The following is a 13,998-nucleotide window of genomic DNA, read 5'->3' on the forward strand; positions in this document are numbered from 1 at the left end:
TAGATTTTGTAAATGCACCTCCCCTTCACTGAATTCCTGGATCCGCCCCTGATTATCATGTCATAATTGTTATCAGGCGGGGGGCGGGAGTGATTGCTGTCTTTTAATAGGTGTGAACTGTGGGTTTACATCATGACAATGATTAAACAATACTCTCCATCTGTCACTCGTCTGTATTGTTGCATCATGAAAACTTGCATGACCAAGGACTTATCTTTAGACGTAATCCTGCACTACTTACAAGCTCCTCTTCTCAGCTGGTCACTCTTTTCGATCATTATTTTACTTTGGTCATAATTGCAAGGTATACATTGTGTCCTTTTTACCTCTAGAAGCGGTATACGAATGGCAAAATTGTATACGTACCGGTTACAATGTACGTATGAATGTATGTGTTGGCCTACATTGTTTCCCTCGTTATCTATCATTTCCATTCCTGCATCTTGTGGGGAACGGACCCAAATCTCCTGTTTTTGATATTTCATAATTTCAACCCCGAATGTTTTATTTTACACGACCGATGGCATTCTATGAACAAATACTAGTATAGATGGATGGGTATACCGTCAAGTTTCATTTCAATTGCACGTTTAGTGTGCCATATTCCACACGCAGGACAAATGGTTTCCTTGATATCTCTCACGTACATCCATTTTTTTTTCGAATTTACTCCATGCAAGACTCTCGTGAAAAAAACGCTTGAGTCAAACGGACTACTAACATAGTATTTTGCCTATTGCAGTATCATTATTAGTATTGCCACCACCATCAGAATTGCATTAATGGTGCCATTTGTCACAGATTTCTTCTTCGCAGACTTCAATAAGTATTGGATTGATGAAAATGAACTAGCGTTGCCAACCACAGTACCACGTTACTTCGACCCAGGTCGCTGGCAGCTCTCATTTAGATATCGTTCAACCGGTAACGGATTCCTGAATGTGACAATTCACTGCCACGGGAGTGTTCCTTTGACCCTTTCCCCTACCAGAGGTTATTTTATGGAACAAAAACTGGATTTTTCTTGTTCCTCCAGGTATAAGGTGAGTCATACACAAAGCAAAGTAGAACTCAGAAAGCGTTAATGACAAACGCCACGAGGTGGACGTTATCATCATAAATGTCAAGTTCAGCACACGCACAATGACGCTTATTAGTGGGGCAGCGATGTAGCAAAAATTGGTCGAGCTGCTCACATCCGGCGAAAAATGTGAAATTTTGAATATAGGGATATTTTGGGGCGCTAATTTCAAAAATTGCCGAATCCAAGAGATCTGACCACGGGGTCAGCCGTCATTTTGAATTCCAATATGGCCGCCATCACAAAACATATTGATATATCCTTATCTTCAGTTCTAAATGACTTGTGGCACCAAACTTTGGTACACAAAAGCGTTATGATATGCTGAATTTAATGACAGATTAATTTGAAGTGCCTGACAAACATAGAATGGCCGCCAATTTGAATTCAAAGATGATCGCCTCGACGAAAAAGTCAAAATCTCTTTCTCAAGTTTTAAGTAATGAGTGACGCGGAAACTAGTTGCAAACAAGAATTCTAACATACTGAGTAAAAAAAAAAAAAGACTAATGTGATGTGTCTGACAAACGCAATACCAGCTATTTTGAATTTCAATATGGCTGCCAAGACAAACATCATGACTAACATTCATGGGCATGCCAAAAAGTGCAGCAAAAAAAAAAAAAAAAAAAACGCACAATGCACCTTTCACTGAAGTCACAATGTAAATACAATAGCGCGCGCTCAGTCAATTACAAACGCGCGCTCAATCAGGTAGCCTAATTTACAAATTGGCAACTTTGTAGGAAAATTCAAATTGACTGTCGTGCAGCTTATCAGACATATCAAATAAGTTTATTTTTGAAGTCGTCATATCACTATGCTTTTATGTATCAAATTTTGATGGCCAATGTTATTCAGAAGTGAAGATACATATGGTGTAGGGATCATTAAATGTTTTGTGATGGCGGCCATATTGGAATTCAAAATGGTAGCCGACGCACCGGTAAGATTTCTTGGATCCGGCAAGTTTCGAAATCAGCCCCCCAAAATACCCCATATGCAAATTTCATGCTTTTCGCCGGATGTGAGCATCTTTTTCACATATCTGCCCCACTATTATGTAAGTAGACCTCTTTGCACCTGCGGCCATATACCAAACAATGTACTCTTTTATACACACAGCATCGTGATACTGATATACATAAATGCTAATGTATGTTGTACTCTGTGTAAAATATATGTAATGTCTTTACTTTGACTGTTATGATTTTATGTACTAACCCCCCCCCCCCAAAAAAAAAAGAAAAAAAGAAAAGAAAGAAGAGTACCTGCCTAATAATGGGGCTACGAACCCTGCGAAATTAGAGTGAATAAATGAACAGATAAGTAGAATAAATATAATCTGCTTTATTGAATGAACATAGAGGATATTACAGGTACACGTGGTACACAATAAGTCAAATCAGAATATGAATCCATTAACACATAGATATGCAAGAATAATTTAATTGTAATAATTGATTTGATTAATGGAATCTCTATTTTCTTGGTGTGCGATTTTTTTTCGAGATACAAAGAAACCATGTATGAAATGTTACGGGGCATATCTCTGCCTAGTATCATGACTCTGTGAAGAAGTCAAAGTTTATCGGATGAAAATCGCCTCTGAAATTGCTGAGATATCAAAAAAAAAAAAGATAAGTAGAACAAAGTGATCCTAATAATAGGTGGGACCCGCTGTTTATTAGGATCCCTTTGTTTTGATATCTTAGCCATTTCATTACCAATTTTCACCAAATGAATGTTGAAATCATTGTGAAATTACATGCTGTTTAACATTCCATAAAATGTTTCTCATTATATCACCAAAATTGTTAGAAACCTGGAGTTACAGGTCTCAACAAAATTAAACAATCCCTTTGATTTGATTTGATTTGATTTATTCACTCTACGTATGGCATCATTTACATTTTTTTTTTGGTCAACATAATCAAGAATAAATTTGGTACTTGTTATAGCTTGTTTCACAATTTCAACAATTTTGATTACACATACATTTGTGACATAATTGCACCGATGATGCAACCGATAATGCAATACGTTAATGCAATAAGACAAAGGGATCCAACATGATGATCATGATAAATGTGTAAAGGTAGTGGCCATAATTCTACTATTTACATGACAATCTGACATACTTTCCCTTGACGCGTTGTGTGAAGTATTCTAGAGAAACTTAATATTCGCAACTGCTGTGCCATGGTATCATCAGTGAATGGTCACGAGTATTTTTTGATTTGATTTGGTTTGATTTATTGGGTTCTGTATCATAATTGTACATATACACATTCATGTACCAACATAGATATAATAATATGTACAAATGTAAATGTACAATGTACACAATGCAATGTACAGCAAAAGTACAACAAAACATACAACAATGAATAATACAGCGGGGCTACAGCATAAGCGTAGCTTGATTTGCGTGCAGCCCCCGTAGCATAACATAATAGTTATTATAACATACATCGAAAGGAGAATAGGAAGGGGGGGGGGGGGTGACTTGCATAGAGATAGGATAGTTGAAAGGAGAAAGGGAAAGGAGGGTTTTGTCTGCTTTCACTAAAGGTTTATACAAAGTAAAATCACCTGTATCACTGATACGGGAAGAATTGAATAATTACAGACCTATTTCACTTTCGCCTAATATATCTAAAATATTAGAAAAGATAATATATTCTCGAGGTATAGATTTCTTAAATAGAAATGACATTTTGTCAAAATATTAATTTGGATTTCGCAAGAAACATAGCACAGCATATGCAATATTATCTTTCACTGAAAAAGTATCTCGAGCAATTGATAAGTTTCAACATACTGCAGGAATCTTCCTGGACCTCTCCAAGGCCTTCGACACGATTAACCACGACATTCTTCTACATAAACTTAATCATTGTGGTATACGTGGGAAGGCCTTGGAGTGGTTCAGAAGCTATTTGAAAGACAGAAAACAATTTGTTTGTATAAACAATGAAAAATCTTCTTTGCGCTCAGTTGATTGTGGAGTTCCACAAGGAAGTATACTAGGGCCGTTACTTTTTATTATCTACATCAATGATTTTACAAAATCTTCAAATGTTCTTTCTTTTATATTATTTGCAGATGATTCTAATCTTTTCTTTTCTCATTCAAATCCTCATACATTAGTTGATGTCATGAATATAGCATTGAACAAGATAATGCAATGGCTAAGAGCAAATAGACTATCGCTTTATTTGCAGAAAACAAATGTGATGTTGTTTAGTAATACCCTTGATAAATTGCCACATGATATAATTTTTGAAAATGAAGTGATAAAACAGGTTTATTTCGTTAGATTTCTTGGTGTAACTGTAGACAGTAAGCTTTCTTGGAAACATCATACAGATTGTATTTCCAGTAACATAGGTGTAATTAATAAAGTAAAGTTTTGTTTTCCTGTTAAAAAGTTTCTAATGTTATATTCAACGTTAATTTTACCTTATCTAACGTATGGAATTATAGTATGGGGAAATACACATTCAACAACTTATTTGGATAGATTATTTTTGTAACAAAAAAAAAAGCACTTTGAGTAATATATATGTAATACCTCCAAATATTCCCATACTGACGGATTATTTGTGGAGAATAAGGTTTTGAAAGTAAGGGATTTGTATTATTATTACCTTGGTCAATTTATGTACAGTTTGTATAACGATTCACTTCCTTTAGTTTTTGAAAATATGTTTAATAAGAATAAAAATATTCATAAATACCCCACTCGTCAAACAGATGAGTATCATTTGCCCCTTACCCGAATTCTATTTACAAAATCCACGTTTATTTACAGTGGCCCAAAATTTTGAATTCCCTTGAGAAAAATATAAAAGATTCCATTAGTTTGAAATAATTCTCTAGTAATTTCAAGAAATATTTGATTAGCTCATATGTACCCCATGATTAGTTTGACTGTTTGGAATTGTCGTTCTTTTTTCTTCACCCTGCATGGAGAATGCTGACCTGCCCTTCGCTCTCTCTACTCCCCCTTTCTCCTTCCCTCTCTCTCTATCCCTACTCTCTTCTATGTGTGCACAATGTATGTGGATACATACAGGAATGTGTACGTGCGTGTGTGTGCGTATGTGTATGTGTGTATTTGTGTGTGCTTGTGTGTAAGTCTATGTATATGTGTATGTGTATACATGTGAAAGCGTATACGTAATGTAACCATCCGATTCGATTAAATGAAAACTGTATACTTTCAATGATTAGCTTGTACGGTACATGTATCGTTGCATTGTGTTATGAAGTCATATATGATTAATGTATTGTAGTAATGTAACGTAAGTGAGGGGACGGCAATCTACAAGTTCGCTTTTTAGCAGCCCCTCAATTTTCATTTCCATGAAGTTCTTTTAAGAACCAATATGTATTATTATGTTCCAATATATGTAATCATGTCAAAGTGTATTACCTGTGTTTGATTGGAAATGAAAAAAAAAACATGCATGTGAACAAGCCATGTTTCTGTGATACCAATAACTGAAAACTTCATATTTATCGCAGACAACAATAATTGCATATTTTCAAAGTTTCTTTGAAGACTGCAGGCATTAACGTGTAACATATACTGAAAAAATGTTCGTTACTAGAAAATTCTGAATTGAACTTGTCAGGTAAATAATACCGACATTGGACATTTTTATGTGTACATAAATCTATTTCATCCATATTTTAGATAGGAACAACATATTGACCATAACATGATCATTTACGAATTACTGAAAGTAGACAAGAAGGGAAGGAAGGAATAGAGCAAGTCATACAGAATGTGCTCGTGAAAGTATGTGTGCTGATGGATGAGTGCGAGGTGCGACATGGTATTTATCATCATGGTACCTCATTTTATGAATTATAAAAATTAGCACAATTTGCACATCTCAACTGAATTACTTCCAATGAAACATAATGACGCTCCACATCGATCAAAAGTACTTACTAAAAAAAGCTCAATTTCGAATCGAGCTCTGTTTGTCGAGAAGACTATAACAAACAGGTCTGGTGTGACATGGAATAAATAGCCGAGCAGTGGAGTTACACTGATATGGATACATGTAAAAAAAGAAAAGGAATTCAGGAGAAGCCAAGCGGGCGTGTATGTCCTTCCAATGAGTACACAAATTACTATTACGGTATTATTCCGCCCACCTGACAAAAAGAACGGGAAATCGTCTTGTAGGACAATAACAGGGCAGATACCAAAGTGGCGAAGTTCCAGGGTTCATTAACCTTGTACTATCGGTCCTTTAGATGCTCATAATAAAGAGAAAAACGAGAGAAAAACCGAAAACAAAAGCAAAACTGAATTTCATTATGATACGGGTTAACTAGGTGAAGAACACTTCTTACATGAGTGTGTACAGTCCATTCTGAGGGTAATGAGTAATGTAGAAAGGTTTAGGCTGATATGGATACATGTACAAAAAGAAAAAGGAATTCAAAGAAGCCAAGCGAGCGTGAATGAAGAGCTTATTTGCATACACATTGGGTACACAAATTAAATTACTTGAGGGATTGTTCCGCCCACCTGAAAATAATGGTGTTGCTTGACCTATGTAATGACATTACTGTAATAAAATAGTATTATAAATTAGACTTAAGAAATATTATATTTGATTTGAAAAAATCCTGTTCAAGCAGAAAATTACACCTCGTAGGTCCTATATTACACCTCGTAGACCCTATATCAGTAGAAACACAATAAACAACATCTCATGTGAAAAAGCCACCCAGGCCCTACAGTGCAGGACAAAATCGTTTCTCTCGACCCTGCAACGAATGTACAATACTGGAATAACGTAATATACAATTTGAACTTCATCGATAATTTGTAACCTTACTTCGGTTACAAAAGGACATAACTATGAAACTAGTTCATCAGGTGACGAAAACTTGTTGTATAAAAGTATAAGAGTGCACGAATATAAGAACGGCTGACGTAAAGGCAACGGAATTCAGGTACGAGAAGTCAATGTAAATGCTTTAGAAAGTACCTCTCATTGATACGTAGAAGACATACGCAGTGCTGTATGCATTATACTTGGCTTTCAGAGCAAAAGAGAAAGAAAACGAAAAGTGTGATGGTACAAGATCTCCCACGGGTCCTCAACTCTACGTTGCACCAGCGCACTGTGGGCCAGAATGAGCCAAAATTATATTCCGTGGTTTCTTTTTACCCAAATTTGGTGTCTGAGGGTAATTGGGGGCGTAGAATTGATTGAACATAATTTCAATTCCTATGACGTCACTGTGATGCTGTTTTTTCATTGGCTACCCAAAATCTGCAAATGACAAATAAAGCAATGCAAATCTAAGTTGCTATTCTTTTCTTTAAAGATTAATTGGGACCGTGCACCTCAAAACGAACATAAAGTCGCACATACTGATTTTGCTTGAGGACTGAAAATAAGTGAAATGGGTATCTAGCCGAACTTGACTTTTTCATATTTTCTGAAAGAGCGGGTCTTCGTTTACATTATGCTAAAATTTGGTATCATAAAACGGGCGGGAAAGTGTGTTTTTTTAGCAGTTTATCTCGAACACTTTTGATAGAATAGTGTGATTAGGTGTGTCTTTAGAATCCCTTTTTCATTTCTGAAAAACCTTGTCCACACTCTTCACTTTCAACTCTTATAACTTTTGAAAGGATAGGGCTACTGCTTTGAAAGTTAGCATTGATTATGGACAGAATGTGTTAATGAGGCACGCTTAATTTCAGTTTAATCTGATAATCCCTTCATTGTTGTTACTCTGGTGGTTTACTTCCTGTTTTTTTGTCCCCTTCATCGCACAGCCAGCAGGGTTTGATAAAGATTAAGCGCTTGAATAGACACTGTACTTCAGAGCCTCTTTTCTCAGTTCACACTTTTCCTGAGTTGGTGCTTTCTTTCCAATATTTATACAGGTTAGGAGAGTCCATTTGATTTGAGTTATATATCATTTTAAAGCTTAAAGTCTGCTCTTTCAGAATATGGTCTTAACTAAAAATTCATGTCTGGCGACTTTTTGTTTGTTTTGAGGTGCAGTGTCACAATTTATCTTTTCACATTCACTGACACTGCTTATATAATACCATTGAATACACGATGCTTACATGTCATAAAAAAAGTGTATAAACATTCGGGTTTCGTTAAAAGAATTGAATTTATGCTGAAAGTTCCATATTACACACGTACTGCAAAATGATACTGTTGTCAGTGTAAACTAGTTAGAATATAAGTTTATGAAGTACGCTGTACGTTTGGGTGAATTTATTCACTTTATTCTAGCAGGACATAAATGTGCGATATAAAATCAATCTCCGATATAGTTCTTATCTCTCTACTTCATATATAACCTTAGGCCTATGCCATAGCAATTCATACAAGCGCAAAAACCATTTTGTCTAATTTTAATGGAAAGATAACAAATTGTGAAGTCAGTAATCAGGAAAATGAAAGGTTATGGCTTAGCAGCTAAGAATGAGTCTGCCGTGTATGAAAGTTTACTTGGAAAAGCTAAAATAAAAAGATTTTTTTTTTTAATGAAAAATTTATCGGAATCACTATCATATGAAATCATTAATTCATCCACGTTCCACAATGATTTTTTTTTCCGACAACCCACAAAGTGTATGGGATCACAGTCTGATGAATCCTACTTGTATTGGTCGCCTATCAGGTCAATGTCAGATATGTCAGGCATGATCCGATAAGGCAAGATCGTCCGATGAGGATCACACGAGCAATGTCTGACATTGACCTGCAATCGGATTCACAAACTGCGATCCTATACACTTTGCTGAGCGGCCGGAAAGCAACAGACTTTGCTTCCAACGAGTAACCGATGAGAATAAAATCTCTGTGTTTTGGTGCATAACGTTCTATCTGCATATGTCAAGAGTAGGATCGAAGTATTTAGGTGTCCATACAATATGTATCGCAGTGGGAATAGGTATGTTTACAGTAGTGGCTACGACAATTATGGACAATATGGCTATATGACCTTGGCTATGTGCAATTATGTACTCTTTTATCTTCGGAGGAGGGGTCTTTTAGGTGCCAGACTAGCCCTATACATGTATTTTATAACTCTGTTTGCCTCTTATTCAGTGTTATTCAGTGTTATTCATGTTTCTGTGCCTTTAACGTGCGAGAAAAAATAAATAAATCTAAAAAAAAAATGCCGCCCTCATGCGGCCCCGTATGATATAACAGCATTCCTAAGCGGCTGCAAGGTCCAAAATAGACGTAATGTGTCGCGGAAAATCGGCTCTAACACAAAAAGTGGCAAAAGGTGGCAGCCAAATCTGGTATCGGCTTAAAACTGAGACATCAGGGAGTGTGATGGTAATAGAATTTAGTTGGAAATCCGTGGCAATCTAAACTTTTCATTAGGGTATATTAAAAAGACAAATAATTAGCCTCTTTTCCAGGATATTTAGCGTAAAATATTTATGAACATTAAAGGGGATGGCTAGTAACTGATCAGTGAGAATCAGTGGGAATGCTGGAAGATGATTGTTCCAAGCCTTGTGGGATTCATTTAAGAGCACACTATATATCTATTCTTGTGTGAAAATTATTTGCTTCAGAATGGTCTCATATTCAAGTAATGTGCAGTTTAATGTTTCCAGGTAAGCGTCCCTGGTCAGTGACGGGGCATTAATCTGCACATTACTTGAATATGAGACCGTTCTGAAGCAAATAATTTTCACACAACAGTAGATATATAATGTACTCTTAAATAAATCCCACAAGGATTGGAACAATCATCCCTCAGCATTCCCACTGATTCCCACTGATCGGTTACTAGCCATCCTCTTTAAGTTTCTTTGCATTTTTACAGCATTCATAACGTAAAATGAACTCTGGGAAATATGTGGGAGAAATTACAGGTTGATATCTCAAAAACTACATGTTGAAATTATTTATTTATTAAAGAGGTTACAATTTGCTTTGAAACTCTTAAAATATTGTATTTTGCTACTTCAGGTAGGAAATATACCCCTTTAATGTACATACCTGATATCAATATTTTAGTGATATATTCTTCAAAGTATTGCCTCTCAAGAGCGCATGTCAAAAATTAACAAAATCCCAAGTGCCCAAAGTGACTTTTGGCGCACTTTGGTATCTCTCTGACCCACTGTGCAGCGTTACGAATATATATTTTTTCGCACTATAGATGATTTCCTGTAATTACTGAGTACTTTTTTTTTACTTTTTCTTGTTTACTCCCTCTAGTAGATTACATTCATTGCTGTGAAAGCATACAATACCAGATATTCTCCACGCATTGGAATTGACGACATTAGCGTGAGAAGACACGCTGTTTTACCATGTAAGTCTCCATTCGTCCTCTTTGTTGGTATATCCTTTAAAAAAAATGATGATAATATAGTCACCGACAGTGACGAGATAAATTCAGTGTAATCAGTGCATTTGATAGTTTGCTTTCTAATATCTTTGATACTCGATGATTAAAAAAAAACAAACAACAAAGAAATCTTCTGTCGGAGTCGCATCTTCCGTTTGTACTTGGCTTCCGTTTTTGTTATACCGTGTAAGTGTAGGACTGCACTCTCTGTGTGCATACAATGGCGTAAAGATGTGTTTCATGCGATAAATGCGTTTACTCGTGTTTACTCTGTGTTATGTTGCACGTCTGTATCCGACAAATGCTCACTCGAGAATGTATGATATCATTTGTCTTTGTTCGCATAGCTACAGCTAGCTCTCATCCATCTCACTCAAGCACGGCTATTACACCGCCCGCATTCTGCCTCGACCGCACCCATTCCCACCTCCTGGTACTTTCCTCACCCTCTGCAGCTATCACGACTCGTTCAACATCGCGCAAAATCCCCGTTACCCCAACCGAGAGCAAATCAGACCACCCGAGATCTTCACCCACTGTCACAACTTCCGTTGCCATGACAACGTCCGCATTACAATGTGGTAGGTGATGCTTGCTCTTGTTCTTTGTTTATATTTACAATATGGAAAAAGATGAAGATTTGGTAGGTAAGATGACTACCATGTTTACACGCATGTCATGTGATGTAATAAAAATGACAATGAACATGGAGGCAAAAAAAGTCATAATTTCAAGTGGGATCAACGCTGAAAGACAAAAGAACAGTTTCGAATTCAAAGTTCTATCTAATGTCAAGAAATTAAATGATAGTTTCAATCGTAATTAGTGATAAATTTGGAAATTAGGCAATAAAATATTAATTTAACTTAAACATGCGACATTATTTGAAAAAAAAAAATGTACTCCAGTACGTGGGCTAATCCTAAAAGCAATAGGTATTAGCATGACAATGAGATATTGCCAGATCTTGTTTTTTTTTTCTTTGAAACTACATTTGATGGGAACATCAATCTTAAATGCCCTGTAAATTCAAACAGAAACTGCTAGCCACACATGTGAGCACGATCGATATCCAGATGGTCCTAGCCCGGTCTTCGTCGCTATGGTGAGCATCGTCGTAGTAGTAGTCGTCGTTACCATGGTTGCACACGTTGTCTTGCTTTACCGACGTCAAATGTGGTGAGTATCCGTGAGGCTGCGCGTAATTCGGCCCGGGAAACGACAAGTTTCGTTACGAAAGTTTCAGACCATGGCTTTGGGTTTGGCGAGAACAACAAAATGTATACCGCCAACTGCAGGAAAGAAAATCTGTGAAATATGATATGTGAACAACTATCCCATTATCAACACGTCCGAGTAAAATCACTGTCGAATATTAGCTTATCATTTTTCGAAAAAAAAAAGAAAAAAAAATCTCGACTAATTTTGTCAGTCATAGAACCGATGTTCGGAGAATTTCTGAAATGAATTGTTGACTGCTCATGGCTTACAATGGTTTTATTTGTCGATGTTCTTTTATGACATATAATATAAGGCCTACTGGGACATGCATGATCAGGGGGATAATTGGCGCCGATAGTCCTTCGGTGAGGAAACGAGCAGATGTTTAAGGGATGGTATCAATTTGTTTGAATTGGGGATTCAGGTTTTAACTTTCCGCGAGACAATTAGAACGCACTTACATGAAATGTTAAAAGGGTCATAAAGTATCGAAAGAGATGAAGGCGGGGCTTTTAAGTTTTGCGAGATACCAAGAAAACACTTATGAAATAGTACTGTGCATACCGTTCTAAGAGGGATCAAAGCAAACGTAATACAAAGGTGGGTCAGACCTTTATTAGGATCGCTCTTTTCTGGATATCTGAACCATTTCAAAACCATTCTTTTGATCAAATAAATGCTGAATTCCTATTGGGATTGCATTCTCTTTCACATTTTATGAGAGGTTTCTCATTATGTCACCAAAAAAAAAAAAACACACACAATCTTAGAAACATGAAGTTAGGTTTCAATCAAAACTATACAAACCCTTTAAAAGCATACAATATTGAATTATTCTAAGATGTATTCATAGGTTATTTGAGGCAAATCGGTTTCGAAATGGCTGAGATATCCCAAAATAATGAGAGACAAAAAGGTCCCAATAAAAGGTGGGACCTAAAATCTATCAGTAGTTTTGGTTTATAATGGAATATCTCAGCCATTTCAAAAACCGATTTTCATTGAATAAATTTGGAATTTTTCGTAGAATTGTAGGCTATTTGAACATTTCATGTAGGTGATTTCTAATTATCTCGCAGAAAGGTAAAACCTGAATCAAAATAAACCAGAACCATACCATCCCTTCATTGCAAGTTTATTGGCAAGTGGATGGGTGAAGGGGTATTTCCCAATCCGGGGTAAGAGCCTGTTTCAGAATTTGTGGATGAAAATTGCATTTAAAGAGGACTTTTACTCTTCCACTCTTTCAGCCCAGTCTCTCAGTCCTTTCGGTAGCAAACCATGTTCGAATAGCACGTTAATGTCAATAGCACGTTACGATGTTGGTGGGGAAAACCCCACATTCACCGTTCAGACTTCCTGAACCAAAAGCTAAGCTCTTGTCTGTTAATCACTTCCTTTCACATCATTTCATATCCCTGCCATATGACACAAAGAAGCATTAAAAGTCTCAGCCCTTCAATATAAGTCTCAACACATGCCATTTTTCAGAAGGGCTCGACATTAACTTTTTGTCAGCGGAGCACTGAAACTTTTACATTTGGTATTTAGGTGACACGAAATAAAAAGAAATATAGTAATTCATTATTAAACGTAATTGCCCGATCAGTCCACTAAAAGAGCCCTTTGTATACATTGCAACACGAGAAGGAAGAAGCGGTAAGTGCCTCTAGATCTCAATTAGGTCTCTTCAAGCTTTCGGTCTGTTTGATTGACCTTCATTGGGACTGCATTGTCATATAAGAGGAAATTATTCCTTCCCTCAGCTCCGTATTTAATTAGGGCTCGGTCACACTGCCCAAAAGTCGCGTAAACGCATGAATCACGCAAGAAATTTGGTTGTGTGTGCTGGTCCGTCGAGAATTTTCGCTGATTTACGCGATGAAAATCACCGATGAATTGCCCACGAACTACGGAAAGATCACGCAAAAATCACGAACAAACCACGTACGTTCAGCGCATAGGCACGCAAAGGCCCCAAACAGGGCGAATACGTCCACGGTAAACCACGCATAATCTGCGTATTATCACTAATGAACTGCATATGAATCGCGCATTATTTGCGCATGAACGCAATAGCGGCAACATTTTCGCGAACGATCACTGATATTTCACGCATATTTCATATGCATTGTCCGCGTAAGAACGACGCAAACTACGCAAAAATTACGTAAAACAGCGCATTACTGCGTAAACTTTTACGCGAAGCCGAGTTTTGAGCCACTGGCCAAGGCCCGAAAGTCGCGTAGACACATGAACCACGTTAAAAAAATTGAGCCTTACGCGATACATGCGCGGTTTGCGCATTTCAT

Source organism: Diadema antillarum, unplaced genomic scaffold (genome assembly GCF_040938485.1).
Source record: "Diadema antillarum isolate AM-2024a unplaced genomic scaffold, OU_Dant_1.0 scf00000061, whole genome shotgun sequence".
Lineage (NCBI taxonomy): Eukaryota > Metazoa > Echinodermata > Echinoidea > Diadematoida > Diadematidae > Diadema > Diadema antillarum.